At 37.3% G+C, this 19,312-nt stretch overlaps 1 pseudogene; it reads right to left on the bottom strand.

Moving 5' to 3' along the window:
- Positions 1 to 834: 834 nt before the first annotated feature.
- LOC120144364 lies at positions 835 to 7,215 on the bottom strand (annotated as a pseudogene).
- Positions 7,216 to 19,312: the final 12,097 nt, after the last annotated feature.

Here is a 19,312-nt window from a genome sequence, read left to right on the forward strand (position 1 = left end):
GTCCTATTAAATTTGTCTATTGTTCTCTGTTGATTTTTTTTTGTTCATTTTTTTTTAATTTTAACTCATCATTATTTAATATTTATTATTGATAAAAATATGAAAAATATATTTTAAAAACCTTTAATCAAGTAATTTTTAGATATATATTTTATAAAATTTAGTTGTTTAAAAAAATTAAAATAATTGTGGTTAAAGTTTAAAATTTTTGACTTTTTGAAAGTCAATATTGGACATATTTAGTAGGACGGATGTAGTCACCTACTAAGTTTGCTTCTCGTCGAATAAGTAGAATGTCAACCATCCATGCCTTAGTGCATAGGGCGGTTATGGCACGAATCAAGGAGAACGGATTTACAGTCGAAGTAGGGATAAAAGTTTGTGGACATCGGCACTATAGCTCTAAAGCAATACTTTCTTGAATTCATGGGACCATACAATTTTCAAACCTTCATATACGCCCCAAAGCTCGGCTTGAAGATATGAATAAAAACCAAGTTGTTTGCTGAAACCCAAGATGAAATTGAATTCATTGGACTTACCTCTATTAGATTTTATTAATTTCAGTAAAATGAGAATTGGATCATAATTTTATTAAAAATTGATCTTCATATATATAATTTCTTAGTATATAGTTACTAGAATTGGATCATAATTCCATCACTCACTAAAGTACAAAAATGACCTCTCAAGAGGGATGGTTTTCGTCGTACCAGAAGTTCTTGACTCAAATTAACATCTAAAAATACACACCTTATTTGAATACTATCATAATTCCATCACTCACTAAAGTACAAAAATGACCTCTCAAGAGGGATGGTTTTCGTCGTACCAGAAGTTCTTGACTCAAATTAACATCTAAAAATACACACCTTATTTGAATACTAAGAATTTTGTACTCTACTTTGGTGATTAATCAAATAGTAGTAGTAGTAAGCTCCCGTTGGCCCCTTGGCTACTAAAGATGTTACCTTTCTCCACCACTTCCCTTTGTCTAACACGGCAATAACATCAAAGTTTTGAATGGTACTTAGTCTGTGTGCTACGACAAAACTGGTTCTCCCAATCATCATTCGCACCAATGCCTCTTGCACCACTTTCTCAGATTTACTGTCCAGTGCACTGGTTTCTTCATCTAACAATAAAATCTTCGGATTCCTCAATATGGCTCGGGTTATAGCAATCCATTGCTTTTGGCCCCCAGATAGTTGCACACCTCTGTCTCCGCACCAGGTATCGTAACAACCTACTAGGCCTGCTATGAAATCATTTTCATTTGCTTCTTTGGTTGCTTCAATGATTTCAGATTCATCGGTTTTTTCTGATGTTCCATATAGAATGTTTTCCCTTATTGTTCCAGAAAATAGAGTCGGTTCTGTTGGTTTTTAGGCAAAGTCCCACATTGGTTGTGTATAAGGAGGAGAGAAAATTCTTTTGTTATAAATAGAGCCATCCTCCTCTTTAGTTAAACATTCCACAAATATAAGCCTTCTTCTATATTAAAGGCTATTTGTATTATTTCTTTCTCTTTGTAATATTTCCTTTATTAGTGAAATATTATTTTAGTAGTGTTCGAGGAGGTAGGCATAATTTTGGCCTAACCTCGTTAAATTTTGGTGTTCTCTTTATGTCAATTTAATAGCTATTGTCGGGTATAGTTGTTGTTAATTATTGTCCTATTAAAATTACTTGTTTTGGTAGTTCTGTCTAAGGAAAGTGGGTTTTAAGAGGGACCATTGTGACCCCTCCTCTTTCTTGGAAATCTACCTTGGGTGTGATTTTTTAATACAACCGTTTTCACACTAGTCACCTAGATAATAGTTTTCAAGGTGAATTTGTTAGTATTGGTGGAAATTAACCCGAATTCCACAACAATTGGCACGTCTAATTCTTTTGAAGGGATTGCATTTCTTCATTCATGATGATCCTCCACTTTTTATGTTATGAACTTTGGACTGCTTCAGCAGGAACATCATCAATTGCAATTGGTGATGCAAAAGAAAGATGTATTTACTGACAAGAATTACATCCGCTACATAGCAAGATTGGTGGCTAAAAGCTACGCTCAAACGGAGGGAGTTGATTATAATGAAGTATTTTCTCCAGTTGTAAAACATTCCTCCATTAGAATTTTGTTGGCTTTGGTAGCACAGCTGGATTTGGAACTAGTTCAGATGGATGTAAAAACTGCATTTTTACATGGAGACTTGGATGAGGAAATCTACATGACTCAGCCAGATGGATTCAAAGTTGCTGAAAAAGAAGAGATGGTGTGCAAATTAGAAAAATTGATGTACGGATTGAAGGAATCTCCAAGGCAGTGGTACAAGCGATTTGACAAGTTTATGATAGGACAGAAGTATACAAGAAGCAAATATGATCATTGTGTGTATTTACGCAAGTTACAAGACGAATCATATATATATATTCTTCTTTATGTTGATGATATGTTGATAGCTTCCACGAATCAGACATAAATTGCGAAACTAAAGACTCAATTGAACAAGGAGTTTGAGATGAAGGATCTTGGTGAAGCGAAAAAGATTCTAGGCATGGAGATATTAAGGGATAAGAAATTGGGAAGGCTTTGTTTGTCTCAGAAAGAATATCTGAGGAAGGTACTAAAATGTTTTGGTATGAATGAGAAGTTAAAACCAGTTAGTACACCTCTTGCTCCTCATTTCAAGTTCAGTGCATCCATGTCACCTAAGGATGATGCAGAACGAGAATACATGTCAAAGGTTCCGTATGCAAGTTCTGTTGGTAGCTTGATGTATGCAATGGTGTGTACGAGACCTGATATTTCACAGGTAGTTGGGGTTGTGAGCATGTATATGCATGATCCTGGAAAGGAGCATTGGCAAGCTGTGAAATAGATTCTGCGGTATATTCTGAACACCGTAGATGTTGGTTTGGTCTTTCAGCAGGACAAACAAGGTCAGTGTGTAGTTGGGTATTGTGATTAAGACTATGCAGGTGATTTGGACAAGCGTCGATCAACTACTGGTTATGTGTTTACATTTGCAAAGGCATCAGTCAGTTGGAAGTCCACCTTACAGTCAACAGTGGCTTTGTCTACTACAGAGATAGAGTATATGACAGTTACAGAGGCTGTGAAAGAGGCAATTTGGCTTCAATGCTTGGTGAATTGGGAATGGAACAGAAGCACATCAAAGTGCATTCTGACAGTCAGAGTGCTATTCATTTAGCAAAGAACCAGGTTTACCATGCAAGGACGAAGCACATCGATGTTCGATATCACTTTGTACGAGAGATTCTAGAAGAAGGTGAAGTCATAATCCAGAAGATTCGGACTACTGAGAATCCTGCTGATATATTGACAAAAGTGATAACTGCGGTCAAGTTTAAACATTGTTTAGACTTGGTCAATATTGTTACAAATTGAAAGATGAATTTGCAGACACTACTGAAGATTGGATTTTTGAGAGATGTGTGTGGAATTTTCCAAGGTGGAGATTTGTTGGTTTTTTGGCAAAGTCCCACATTGGTTGTGTATAAGGAGGATGGAAATTCTTTTGTTATAAATAGAACCATTCTCCTCCTTAGTTAAGCATCCCACAAATATAAGTCTTCTTCTATATTAAAGGCTATTTGTATTATTTCTTTCTCTTTGTAATATTTCCTCTATTAGTGAAATATTATTTTAGTAGTGTTCGAGGAGGTATGAATAATTTTGGCCTAACCTCGTTAAATTTTGGTGTTATCTTTATGTCTATTTAATAGCTATTGTCGGGTATAGTTGTTGTTAATTATTGTCCTATTAAAATTACATGTCTTGGTAGTTCTGTCTAAGGAAAGTGGGTTTTAAGAGGGACCATTATGACCCTCCTCTTTCCTGGGAATCTACCTTGGGTGTGATTTTTAGTACAATCGTTTTCACACTAGTCACCTAGATAATAGTTTTCAAGGTGAATTTGTTATTATTTGTGGAAATTAACCCGAATTCCACAACAGGTTATTGGCTAACAAGTTCCACGTGTTTCCTCAACGACCTTAGCTTGTATGACTTTACATCTTGACCATATATCTTCACTACTCCTTTAAGAGGATCATAACATCTCTCTATTAAACTAATGATGGTTGATTTATCAGATCCACTTTGTCCCACCAATGCTGTTGATTTCCCAGCTTCTATGGTGACTGAGAAGTCTTAAAACTGTCACATTAGGCCGAGCTGGATAAGAAAAATCAAAGTCACAAATTTGTACACGACCTGCAATTTCCTCAGCAAGGTAGCTATTAGATTCATCAGGTTAAATCCCTCTGCTACGGTCTAATATAGCAAACAAAGATCCCACTACCTCAGTGCTCTTTGCCAAATCCAATGTCATGCTTGCAGCTTGGGCAATGACAACACCGGTACTATCTAAAATGATGAATGTTTCAGTGAGGGTTTTTGCAGTGATATATCCTTGAGATATGAGTTTTCCACCATACCAGAAATCAAAGGCCATAATACAGACATTAAGTAATTGAGCTGTTCCAAGTCCAAGACCTGCAAACAAAGATTGTCTAACATTCTCTTTTCTTGGACCTCCGTGGGCTGTTTGCAGCATTTTAAGGATTTGATCCTGAGATGAGAAGGCAGTAATTGTACGGTGGTTGGAAACTGCCTCAGCAGCAAGCTTGCTGCTCTCTTGTTGTGCTTTGATGGCTTTCTGGGACATTCTTTTAAGAACAACCAATTGAGTATAGAAGAAACAGACGCTGAGCAGTTGGACAACAATCATGACAATGGCAAGTCTCCACGCAATGAATAGGCCAGTGACAAAAGCTAGACCTACACCTGAGATGGTTTGAACAACAAGAGACACTTCATCACCTACTAAAGATCGCACCTGGAAACATACATGATCAAATTCTAACTTATAATTTTACATTTCAGACTCAGAAATGATCTCGGCTGAGAATGGGCGCAAGCATATCACGGGAAGAAAAAGTACGAGTCTATGTTAGCCCTTCAGAACAAAGTTTTAACGGATGCTGAAAGATAAAAAAAAGGGATCACGCCATAAAACAACAGAGAAGTAAGGCTCGAGAGGAGAAGGTGTTGGATGTGTGAGCCAGATCTCTCTCGGACTCGGATTTCAGTAATTGGAAAAAAAGTTGTCGTGAAAAATGCAAATGAAGGATGGACATTTGCGAAGCAGTTAGGTTTTAGAATTGAAGGAAATGAAGAAGTGGTGGCCGAATATGCAAGGCTGGAAGGGTTGTAGAACTTAGCTGCTCCAATTCGGTGATATGGTGGAGGTAGTTTTCAGTGGCGTTAATTATGATGACTTTATTTTCGTGTGCTTTGATGATTTGACTTATGGTTATTTTGTAAAAGGAGGCCTCGATGGTGGTCTTGGAGGTGAGGAGTAACATGATAGCTGAGTGTTGCATTTACTTGTTGGGTTCTTCAGGATCTTTGATTATTTTGGATTCTAATGAATCAGATTTGGAGGCTATTTTTCGTGTGTTAGTTTGCTATGGATCATAATCTCCTGCTTGATTTTTTAATGCAAAGGATCTGGAGCTACAGAATCGGATTCTTATGTGGTGGTTTCTTGTTGCTGTGTAATCGAACCTTGAATTGTCAACTAATCTGGGAAAGAGCGTGGTTGGATTTATCCTTTATTTGGGCACTCAATTTTTTTAGTTCATTAGCTTTGAACCTCGATTCTTTGGAAGTTATATTTGGTATGCTAATGATTTTCTAGGGGATGTTGGATGTGTTGTTTGGTATTATTCCAGTTCACTTTTTTCCGAATTATAGTGCGAATGGCGTTTGGATTATTTGTCCAAGATTTTCTAATGCTCTCGGTTAGGAGCTAGTGTTTTGTAAAGCTGTTTTGTTGAAGCCTCAAACTCAAGCTCGAGCTTGAACTTGAACCTTAAATACATGAAAACTTTATACTGTATTTTTAAAATAAAATCTTAATATATTATATTTTCGAGCTGCTCATCAGCTTTTCGAGTCGAGTATCAAATAACTTGTTTCAACTCTTTAAGAACTTGATTCGAGCTTGAGCTCAAGTTGAGTCCATTCGAGTCGAGTATTTATCGAGGTTTTGATCGAGTCGATCTCGAGTAGCTCACGATCTGTTTCGTCTCATTTACGGCCCTAGTTGGTGGTGGAGGTTGATGGGAGAGAGCTGGAGCTCGAGGATTTCATTGTGCATGATTAAATGTTATTTGAAGAATATAGAGCAGCTTTTGAATTTCATCAGAGTCTAGAGCTTAAGATCGAGGCATTTTCTGGTAAATTTGAAGGAGCTTTTAAGTTTTTTGGGTGTTGGTCTTCGTTGTGCTGACGAATTGGATTGATTTCTCTAACTCATGTTTGAGCGTGCTGTTTGTTCCGGATCCTGATGGTTTCTTCAGTGTTAAAGGGGTGGTTTGTTTTAGGCTACATACATCAATCAGATGTCTCGTCAGCGGGGAAGGCTCAATTGATGTTGATGATTTCTATTCCAATGTTGTCCAGATTAGCCTGCTAAGTGAGCATGATTTTATGGTGGATTGTATAACTCTTATCAAATTCGAAGATAAGGAAGGTGAGTTCAAAGATTCCTTGAATAGTGATGTGCAAGGCATGCTAGAACTGTATGTAGCTCTTCTTTCTCCCTAATTTTCATCTTAAGCAAGCAGATACAATGGTAGACTGCTCTATCCACAAAGTATGCAACGGTGGACGTTTGTGCGGATAGGGATAAATATCAGAATTGGGTGCTGCTGTTTGTAGTAATCGATTGGTTTTGGTACAACTTGACTGATTGTTTGCGGTTTGTTGTAAGTTGTATTGTTTTTAAGTTGGGGTTAATTATCGTGTGATCATGGCGTAACTTTGTTCTTTGTTTCAATTCGTGTCGGATTGGATAGTAATCTGCTGCTTCTGATAATTTTTGAGCTTCTTTGAAGTAACTTTTGGCAATTTTTGACTTTTGGTCAATAACTCAATATTGCTCTTATTAATATAATTTAACTTTGCTATGAAAGAAACGACCATTCCTATAGAATGAATCGGGTTAGCTTATCACGAGCAAGAAAAAACATTCAAAAAACTTATAATGATTCTATCTGATTTATTATTATCATCTGTACGCACCAATTTTTTTTACTAAACTTACAGCAGCCTCATGCCTCACCCCTGCCACCAAATAGCTCCCATGTCCCTACGCCTGCAACAAAACCCCATAATATCCGGGGCATTAAAACTCACAATGATCACAAACAGCAACCTAGTATTATATTAGGTTTTTATTTTATATTAAATTTATGTAAGAATATGGATATATAATCCATGGAAAAACAAAAATGTACACAGAGACAAAGGGACAGAAAAAAAAAATTCAGAGCAATCAAAAAGGAAATACAATCAGTTTTTTTCCAGCAATCTCGTTTGAAGGTATTTCGATGTGTGTTTTTCTTTTTCTTTTTTCCTGTTGGATGCTAGTTATAGGGTAAAAAAAACAAAAATGAAATAAAATAACGATTTAGGAGAGAATTTACCTTGCCCGGTCGGTTGAGTTCATGCCGCCGGGGTGTCTTCGTTGTGAAAGGAGAGCGTCGGAAACCCTTTTGGTCGTTTAGGGTTGTGGTCTTAGTCTCGGTTTAGGGTGGTCTAGGGCCGAATCTGGTGAGATATGAGTGTGTGTGACTAACACGAGTGTAGGAAAACCACCACCGGCGTGGGGTGGCCGAGCTTTGTCTTGGTTTCGGCGTGCAACGCCGTTTGGAGTGAGGAAGAAAGGGGAGGAGTTAGGGCTATTTTCATGTAGAAATGAGTTCTGGAAAGGGATGGGGTATTGATATTTAAGCTTTTTGGGTAAACCACGCTAAGGTCCTTGAACCTTTAGCGTGTTATACACAATGGCCACTAGTTTAGGGTTAAATCACCCTCTTGGTCCTTTCTGTTTAATATGATTAGCGTGTTAGTCATTATTTAGGGTTAATCGTGCTTCAGGTCCTCCTAGTTTTAGCGTTTTTTGTGATTTAGTCACCATTTCCTTTTATTTTCTAAGATTTATGAATTAGATTCATGTTTTTATATTATTTTAATTTAGTCCTCTGTTAGATGTATTATTTTTTTTTTCGAGATTGGCTATTGATATTTATGATATTCCATTTTAGTCCTATGTTTATGGTTTTGTTATGATTATGGGGCTTCTACTTGTTATTTTCTGGTTTAATGCTATAATATTTGTTTTATTAATGTTTAAGATATCAAAGTTGCTTTATAATTATTTGTCACCATGTAATGAATAGATAATGTATATTGTTTATTTATACCATTAAAGTATGTTTTATGTAATATGTATCTATTTATGTATTTTATTGTCTCTTACTTCATTATTATTTTTTAGTATTACATAATATTATATTGTGTAAATGTTATAGTGTTTTTATAATAAAATCATGACATAGGTTAAATATAATATTAGAAAAATTATATATATATTTATAAGTAATATAAAGTTAAAAATTTAGTATTACATATATTTATTGTGTAAATGTTATAGTGTTTATAAATATCATGACATAGGTTAAATATAATATTTAGAAAAATTATATATATTTAAAAGTAATATAAAGTTAAAAATAAATTTAAAATTTTTCTTTTAATCCATGATATTTTTCTCTAAGTGCTTCATTGTATCATATTCTATTTTATTTAAAAGCCTCATTAGCATAACTTAATCGATTAGATATTGGATTTAAGGGTGGTATTATGTATTTTAAATATTATGATAGGACAGTCTAAAATAACTAGATGCCATTTTCCGATATTTTAAAATAAATAAATATCCCACTAGAAAAACCTAAAAATTGATTGCATTTAAAATTAATTAATTTTGGAGGGAAAAGGAAATATTCATTATTTTAAACTTATCGAGACAATTTGCTAATTTTATTAGAGATTAAGTCTCGGTGTTTTTAGATTATTGAATATCTCTTTCTTTTCTAATAATATATCTCTTATCTTTTCTAATAATATTCGGATTAATGAATTAATTTTTTTCTTTGGTAGAATAAATTTTTTAATATGGAATCCTTAGGAAAAAATTATTATATTCTTTTATTAAGTTGAAAGAGAATATTCGTCTTAAAGTATTTTAGGGAGTATTTTCTCTTCAATTGGAAATAAGAGAATATTTTATATTTTCCTTATAATTTTTGTTCTATAATATTTGTATGGTTGAATTAGGAATAATGAAATCGTGATTTAAATATATATTCGAATTCTTAGATTTCTACTATTTAGAGACAATATATAATCGATGGGTACCAATTTTGGGGCGTTGTGGGGGTGCTTATCCTTCCCACACGTAATCGACCCCCAACTTTTTTTTATTACTAAAATGGATTTCTGGTTATACGTGGAGACTCCGCTGGGGACATTAGAGGCTCAAGCCTTAAATCGATTATATATGGTGTCTATAGTTAGAAATTGAGAATTCAGTTATATTTAATTTACGATTCCTTTGATTCCTTTCAATTGTTATTTAATATCTTTGTATACTAATGAGTGTATTTGATTAAGTTTCAGATGTTAAAGTCTCAGATTCGCTTTAGTTCATTTTTGTGTCGTTGTTTGTCAAAGGTTTGATAATTTCTCCTCACACACAATACTTGCATTGCATCATAAGCTATATACACGAGCTCTTCCTTTTAAGTGGGAGTGAAAGCGACGTCTTCATGAGAATTTTCTCCGTGTCAGACCTAGCAATTAGCTTCCGGGGTACATATCCTATGTCTTCGTGAGAATTTTATCCGTGTTAGGCATAGGGAAATGTGCCCTCTCGAATTGAACTCGATCCGCTTAAGCCTATAATGGGTGAGGATTGAGGGTCTGGCTCGCCCAAGGGGGCACCAACAAGGACAATTCGAGTACCTTTACTCTTAGAACCGAAACTCTGCATATAATAAACCATAGAAACCCACCCGATTTAAGACCAAGCCGAAACTTTGTCCATAGGTACCAAATAAGTGTACACAAAGGAGAAATGAACTCTAACCTTTTTTTAAATATATTTTATAAATGCATGAATTAGAAAATTATGCGGTTTAAGGTTATCTTGTTTCATTTTCTGTTTCCTTTCATTTTGATATTGCATTGCATCATTCAAGATTGAGGGTGTTGATCTTTAATTAATCATCAAATTGGAAAGCTTTTAGTAATGGACGAAAAGTATTCGAGTCAAATTGTTCAAAACTCCGAGGTACGACAGTGGTCTGAAGCACTACAAAGACAAGAAGGGGACAGTTTGCAAGCCGATCATGTGTCAGAATTATTGGGTTATGCTCCTATTTCTCTTAAAAGAAATGACGTCTAAGACTTACGAGACATTTGGGAAAAATGGGAATCAAGTAAGAAACTGCAGTTTTACCAGTGTTATGGGGACATTTCCTATATGTTGTATGTTGACATAGAGGATGAGTTGCTCCGAGCCTTGATTCAATTTTGGAATCCAGGTTACAACTGCTTCACTTTCAATCAAGAAGATATGGTTCCTACCATCGAAGAATATATTGCTTTGTTGCACATAGAAGAGGCTCAAGAGAATCGAATTTATTCCAAATCCATCAAAACTCAACCCTTCAGAATCAAATTAGCAAAAATTACGGGAGTTCGCGAGGAATGGGTGGTTGCTCGTACCAAACAAAAAGGCGAAGGTATTTCTTGGACTGCTATTAAAGAAATTATTCAAAGTCATCCTGACGAGAAAATTCGATTTGATCTTTTAGCACTGGGTATTTATGGCTTAGTCATCTTCCCGAAGGCCTTGGGATATATTGAGGCTGCAGTTGTGGATTTATTTGAACAATTACCAAAAAAGATCAACCCTGCTCCTGTGATTTTAACAGAGACCTTCCGATCCTTGAATGCTTGTCGAAGGCTTGGAGGTGGTCGATTTTCAGGGTGCGAACAACTACTATATGTCTGGATACGTAGTCATTTTTGGAAAATTGAAAAGATTTCATATCATCGTTTTAGTACCAGCTACTCGCCTTTGAGAGAATTCCTCGAGCAAGATTGGCCAAAAGGAGTCACTAAAGACATGTGGATAAATGCCTTTAGAAATATGAGAGACAAGGACATTGTTTGGCGCGCCCCTTGGCAAATACAAAGTGAACTCCTCTATAAATGTGGTGACTACAATTGGGTGATGCTGCTTGGTTTGTGGGGAGGAATTAGGTACGCACCCCTTTTGGTTTTGAGGCAATATGATGGCCGTCAATTTGTCCATGTCACTGCTGGATTGCAATCATCTGAATTTGTGTTTCACGGAAACAATTATAAGAAGAACATCCTTGAGGCAGTTAGAGCATGGAAAAAGACTTTCCGTACTAGAGCTGAGGCAGCCAAAGTGATGTTGACGCCAGATTATGAGGAGTGGAGGTATGCTAGAAAGAATGAAAATATTCCTCTACTTGACCAAAATGAGGATATCTCTATGGAAGAAAGAATTCAGATAGTCCCATCAGAGGTAGAGATCTTGAGAACGGAGTTCGAGGCCGAGAAAGAAGGTTGGTCAAAAGAACTGGAACAGATGCGACAAGACAAATACATGTTGAGTATCGATGCTGACTTTCATGCTGCACAATTTGCAATGCTAAAAGTGAGAAAAGAAAAAATAGAATCAGATTTAAAAGATCTGAAGAAGGATTACTACAAGCTGCAAAAATCTAGGTCCATAGTTGGGTCAAGCAGAACGTCAGCACAATTAACCAAAGAGTTAAACGAAGAGAAACATCAAGTCAAAAATATGAAGGCAAGAAACGATCGTCTACTCAAGAGCTTAGAGAAAGGGAAGAAAAAAAGTAGATGAGCTTGAGTTTGATAAGAGGGAGTGGATCATAAAATATAAAGCTCAGAATCGCGAAGCTATGAAAGAATTAAAAAGGGAGAAAGATCGTGTCAAAGAACTGGAAGATGAAAAGAATAGCATTCTTGAGGGATTCGAGGCTGAGAAGACCATCATGTTTAGAGGATTTGAAGCTGAAATGAATAACATGCTTGTCGAACTTGATGATAGAGGACAAAGAATCGAAGAATTTGATACTGAAAGGAAGAGATGGGAATTGGAAAAGCAACACTTCAATACTACGCTTGAAGCAAGGCAAGAGACAAGCAACAGCTGGATAAAAAGGTGTGGAGACAAAAATACAGAAGTACGAAGTCTCAATCGAAGGATGCAGGAAAAACATTCAAGACTTGAAGAGGATCTGGCTCAGTGTCGGGCTAAAAACACAGAATTCAGTGATTACATCCTACAACTCGAAGAATCCTTGTTCCAAGAAAATGTTCTCCGGGGACCGAGTGATCTTCAGGAAAGTCTTGAAGAGAATGCCTTACTGCGAAAGCGAATTCAACATCTGGAAAGTGCACTGCAGAGTTTTCATGTACGAATTAATGAGCTAGAGCGAAATCTTCAAGGAACTACTGAACAGTGGCAAAAATCAAATGATTTCTATGAAGAACAAAATGCAGCCAGAAGCAACATGGTAGCCGAGGCCATAATACAGATGAGTGAAGTTGCCAGATACATTGGAGAACTAGCTGTCGAAGCAAAGGTCATCGAGCACCACATCAATCCGATTTCTAAGTGTGGGAAGAAGATGTTGTGGATGATTAGTGAAATTGCTGAGCTTAATAGAAGAGCTAGGCCGTATCTATGAACTATTATGTAATGAAACTTTTTGTTGCAATGAATGTTGAACTAAGCCGTATCTGTAGAAGTGAACTATTATGTAATGAAAACTTTTTGTTATAATGGAAGTTGTTCTATGACAATTAACTTTTTTGGATCAATACCTCTTGCATACATTCATTCTTCATTTGTATTTATTTATGTATGAATTTTAAATATTTCGCATTAAGACATGCATTCATTAATTAAAAGCACCAAAATAATACGATAAGGTTTCCAATCGCAGTTACCCTGGCCCCTATTAGCAACAAAGAAACGCAACATTCTTACTATACCAGGAAAGTGAGTAAGAAGATGGACGACAAATTGGACCGTCTCGAGCAAGAGCAGAAAGATATGCAGGCAGAAATGAAAAGTAAATTTGAAAAGATTGAGGCCAATATTGCAGTTCACAACTGAATATGCTGCAGAAATTAGAGGACCTATTCAAGAAACATGCTGAAAAGAGTCATGCTGGAAATCCCGCCTCCTTTAACCAAGATTCCATACCCCCTCCAGGGATCACAACAGAATTTAGTCCTCCTCTTGGTTTCACACCTATACACATCTTTGCTCGTTCTTCGATACCTCAAGAAGCTCGATCTCATGCATATGTTAGCAATGAGAATCAACAACAACAAATGGGATCCACATTCCCAAATAGCTATCAGTCTATTCCAGGAGTAAGGCTAGGATAATTTAGTACTGAGCACCTAATTCCAGATCTAAATGAGTTAGCCGAAAAGGAGAAAGCCAATGAAGAAATAACTCAACAGTTGAAGAATTTGGATGAAATGGGTAAAATCGGTTGAAGTGGTTGAATCATTCTATGGGTTTGACGCTAGAAAGCTGAGTTTGGTCCCAGACTTGATCATCCCTATGAAGTTCAAGGTTCCCGAATTTGAAAAATACGATGGTACCACATGCCCTTCATCTCATATCACCATGTTTTGCCGAAGGATGGCCGGCCATGTGCAATACGAAAAGCTACTGATTCACTGTTTTCAAGACAGTCTGAAAGGATCTGCCGCCAAATGGTACAACCAATTAACTAGGGCTCACATTAAATCATAGAGAGACTTGGCAAAGGCATTCCTAGAACAGTATCGCCATGTCATATATATGGTTCCTGATCGGTGGACTCTTCAGAATATGGAAAAGAGAAATAATGAGACTTTCTGACAATATGCCCAGAGGTGGTGTGACGTGGCCGCAAAGGTCCAACCCCCTTTACTTGAAAAAGAAGCTACTGTAATTTTTGTCAACACCTTGAAGGCTCCGTACCTAGGGCATTTACTTGGAAATGCCACCAAAAACTTTGCTGATCTAGTTATCTCAGGGGAGCTCATCGAGAACGCTATAAAGAGTGGCAAGATCGAGGCAGTTGATAGGTCCAGTTCAAAAAAACCAGTATACCGGAAAAAAGAAAACGAAGTTAATAATGCAAATGTATACAACAAGAATACTTCGAAAAGTGTCACAATAACCCAACCAAGAGATGAAAGGAATGACACGAGCACCGCCAGAAATGATTCCAAGGGACCTCGCAAGGAGAATGAGAGAATGTCCTTCACACCACTACCAGTACCCTACTCTGAGATATACGCCTCGTTATTAAAGGAGTATGCTGTGCGCCCTTATCGTTTGACTCCTCTGCAACCACCGTACCCTCATTGGTATGACGTAAATGCACATTGTGATTACCACGATGGAATTACTGGTCACTCTATTGAGAACTGTTTGGCCTTCAAAAAAGTTGTGCAAAATCTGATTAATACTGGGGGATTGCAATTTGATTCACCTGATGTATCGACAAACCCACTACCGAATCATGGAGGTAAAGGTGTGAACGCAGTCCATGAGGAGAATAGAAAAAAATGAAGACAGATGTTGATGAAATCAAATCTCCCTTCATTTGGGTGTTCCAACAACTTTATCATGTCGGCATGGTTCAACAAGATCCTAAACCAAAGCCCAATGAATGTGAAAATTATTGTGAATATCACCAAGAAGAAGGACACAAAATTCAACTTTGCCCTGAATTTAGGGGGTTACTACAAAAGTTGATGGACAACAAGGAAATAGAATTCTTTGAGAAAGATGAGGAAAAAAGAGGAGAAGATGTCTGCACAACCAAAAATTCCAAGCCAATGCATAAAACAAATAAGCCTGTGGTCATCACTATGAGACCATCTGCGATGAATTCCACGTCAGTGAAGCCAAAAGTTGTTATCACGACCCCTTCACCATTTCCGTTTAAAGATACCCACAAGGTACCTTGGTACTACACTGCCAATGTTTCAATGATAAGGGGATATGGTTCGCTAGAGGAAACAAAAGTAGCTGAAGAAAATGATAAAACACCAGGAAGCAGCTTGAAGAATGAAATAGTGAGCGAAGTAGGGCACTTTACAAAAAGTGGAAGGTGTTACTCTCCTGAAACATCAAAAGAAGCAGACAAGGGGAAATTGAAGGGAAAAGCTGCAGTGGTACCGCAAAGGATATTTAATGATGAGCCCCTACCACTAATCAATGAGTCGGTAACTGAAGCACAAGCACAAGAATTCTTGAAATTCTTAAAACATAGTGAGTATAGTGTAGTAGAGCAGCTACATAAGCAACAAGCACGAATTTCAATTCTGGATCTGTTAATGAATTTAGAAGTACATCAGAATGCTCTACTTAGAGTGCTCAATCAAACATTTGTGCCTGAGGATATAACAGTGAACAAGTTGGATCGAATTGTGGGGCATATAGCTGCAGACAATTACATAACATTCACTGATGATGAAATTCCTGATGGTGGAATGGGATCGGTAAAAGCCCTCAATATCACAACCCACTGCCATGGTCATGTCTTACCAGGTGTTTTGATTGAAAATGGGTCGGCACTCAATGTTATGCCTATGGCCACATTACGAAGATTACCAGTGGACAACTCACATATGAGGGCCTACCAAAATGTTATTAGAGCCTTTGATGAAACCCAACGGGATGTCCTTGGAAAGATGGAGGTACCATTAATGATTGGACCAACTGTTTACAATATTGATTTTGTGGTAATGGATATCAACCCATCATATAACTGCTTGCTTGGGAGACCATGGATTCATTCTGCAGGGGCAGTCCCTTCGTCATTGCATCAGAAATTGAAATTTGTGACAGATGGCCAGTTAATCAGTATTGGGGCAGAGGAAGAGATCATTGCTTCCGTGACGACTGACACCCCTTACATTGAGACCAATGAGAATGCCCTAGAGTGTTCCTTCAGAGCCTTAGAATTTGTCAACGCTACTTTCATTGCTGAAGGAAACAAGATTCCTCACCCGCATTTATCTGAGTGCACTAAGATGACCGTGCGAGAGACTCTAGGAAAAGGAGCTAAAATTGGAAAGGGTCTTGGTAGATGCTTGCAGGGGACTTTACATCCCAAATTTGTTATGATGAAGAGCGACCGCTTTGGGCTTGGGTTTGAGCCTGATTCTCAGCAAAGAAAGAAAGAATTAAAGAGGAGATGTGAAGTAAGAAGAGCTAGACTGAAAAGAGAGGACATTCCGTGGGATCGTATGTTTTTCCCTCCCTTAAAGAGCTCATTCAAGTTTGGAGGAGTGAACGATATGGAGCAACAGTTAGCCAGAGCAACTAATGAAGGAAAGCAGATAAAAGACAAAGACTTGTTTGACGAAGCCATGGAGGGTTTGGTCATCAACATGATAACTGGGGACGATAAAGAGGGAAAATATTTGGCTAGAATTCGTCCTTGCTTCCCAGGAGAAACACTGAAAAATTGGACTGCAGAGGATCTCCCTGTAGTTGTTAAGATTAATTTAGAGTAATACCCAGAACTAATCCTTATACTTGTGCCCGCGAGTATTAATGAATCTTTTTTTAAGGGCAGCTATGTTAACTCTACTTGCTTTCAATGAAAGACATATTTTTGTTTCTCAAATGGCCATCATTATTTACATTTTCATTCTTCATTCTTCATTCTTTGTTCTTCATTCTTTACATTCATTTCATAAATTTTTTCTCTCCTCCCAAAAATATATTCGATTCAATTTTTTCCCTTCGCAGGTGTCACAATATCAATAGCATGAATGTTTCTAAATTTAATCCTGAGATAAACTTTGAGCGACCCATATGTCTGGAAGAAATCAATGAGTGTCAGGATGAGGTAGAATGTGATGTTCCTAATGAACTAGTAAGACTGGTGGAAAATGAGGACAAACAGATCTTACCTCACCAGGAGGAGACTGAGATTATAAACTTGGGAACTGATGATGAAAAGAGAGAAGTAAAAATCGGCAGTGCACTTTCAGTTGAAATAAGACGAGACCTAATAGATATGCTCCGAGAATTCAAAGACATCTTTGCGTGGTCTTACCAAGATATGCCAGGGTTGAGTACAAACATAGTGGTGCACAAGCTTCCAATAAAGCCTGAGTGTAAGCCAGTTCACCAAAAGCTCAGAAGAATGAGGCCATAAATGATGTTAAAAATTAAAGAGGAAGTGATGAAACAGATTGATGCAGGGTTTCTTCAGGCAGTAAAATATCCGGAATGGGTCGCTAACATAGTCCCCGTGCCAAAGAAAAATGGAAAAGTTCGTATGTGTGTGGATTATAGAGATCTCAACAGAGCAAGTCCAAAAGACAATTTTCTGTTGCCTCATATAGATACTCTAGTGGATAACACTGCTGGGCATTCGTGGTTTTCTTTTATGGATGGCTTCTCTGGCTATAACCAAATCAAAATGAACACTGAAGACATGGAAAAAACCACATTTGTGACTATGTGGGGCACATTTTGCTATAAAGTGATGCCATTTGGTTTGAAAAATGCTGAGGCAACTTACCAAAGAGCTATGGTGACTCTTTTGCACGATATGATGCACAAAGAGATTGAAGTGTACGTAGATGACATGATTGCCAAATCCAAGACTGAAGAAGAACACATTCAAAACTTGAAGAAACTTTTCCAAAGATTGAGAAAATATCAATTGAAACTAAATCCAACTAAATGTACCTTCGGGGTAATGTCAGGGAAACTCTTAGGCTTCGTGGTTAGTCAAAGAGGAATTGAGATCGATCCGGACAAAGTAAAGGACATTCAAGATCTTCCGCCACCTCGTACACAAAAAGAAGTTCGAGGTTTTCTGGGAAGGTTAAATTATATATCTCGATTCATTTCGCAATTAACTGAGAAATGCGACCCAGTTTTCAAGTTGCTTCAAAAGAACAACCCCGAAGTTTAGAATGACAAGTGCCAAAATACTTTAGAGATAATCAAGAAATATTTGTCCAATGCTCCAATTCTGGTATCACCAGTCCCTGGTAAACCATTAATCCTTTACCTAACGATCTTTGAGAATTCGATGGGGTGTGTGTTAGGGCAGCACGATGAATCTGGAAGGAAAGAGAGAGCATCTATTATTTAAGCAAAAAGTTCACAGATTGTGAGATCCGATATCCGCCAATTCAAAAGTTATGTTGTTCTTTGGTATGGGCTACCAGAAGGCTCAGGCAATACATGTTGTACCATACTACCTGGTTGATATCCAAACTTGACCCATTGAAATATTTGATGGAATCACCGGCTCTAACTGGTAGATTGGCTAGGTGGCAGATGTTGTTATCAGAATTTGACATTGTGTATGTAAACAAAAAAGCGGTCAAAGGGAGTGTCATAGTAGATTTTCTTGCAAGTCGTGCCTCGGATGATAATTAGTCCTTAAACTTTAATTTTCCTGACGAAGATCTGATGTGCGTCACAACCGAGGATGAAACAGTTTCAAATGATAAGTCTTGGAGGTTATATTTTGATGGGGCATCCAATGCTTTAGGACGAGGAATTGGAGCTGTACTAATTTCCCCGGAAGATGTATACTATCCTTTTACAAGCAGATTGGAGTTCTTTTGCACCAATAATATGTCAGAATATGAGGCTTGTGCCATGGGGTTAAGAGCGGCCATGGAAAGAAAAATTAAAGAGCTCAAAGTATATGGAGATTCCTCACTAGTGGTGTACCAATTGTGTGGAGAATGGGAGACAAGAGATCCGAAGTTAGTGGAATACAAAAGATTGATCCTTGAATTGGTAAAAGAATTTGAAGATGTCACTTTCAATTATCTCCCTAGAGAAGATAATCAAATGGCAGATGCTTTGGCCACACTGGCTGCAATGTTTCAAGCAAATAGAAAAGCTGACATGACACCAATTAAAATGTAAATATATAAAACCCCGGCACACTGTTATAGCCTAGAAGAAGAGGTAGATGGTCATCCATGGTATTATAACATCTTGCAATACATCAAGAATCAAACTTACCCACAATAGGCGTTTGAGATTGATAAAAAGACAATAAGGAGAATGGCTACTGGATATATCTTGGATGGGGAAGTTTTGTACAGAAGGGGTAGTGATCAAGTTTTGATGAGATGCATGGATGCCCGAGAAGCAAGAAGTATACTTGAAGAGGTGCATGAAGGGATATGTGGAACACATGCAAATGGGCTTTCTATGGCCAAGAAGATCATGAGATACGGATACTATTGGGCCACTATGCATTCATACTATGTTGATTACGCAAGAAGATGTCACAAATGTCAAATCTA

Source organism: Hibiscus syriacus, unplaced genomic scaffold, assembly GCF_006381635.1.
Source record: "Hibiscus syriacus cultivar Baekdansim isolate YM2019G1 unplaced genomic scaffold, ASM638163v2 tig00110889_pilon, whole genome shotgun sequence".
NCBI lineage: Eukaryota > Viridiplantae > Streptophyta > Magnoliopsida > Malvales > Malvaceae > Hibiscus > Hibiscus syriacus.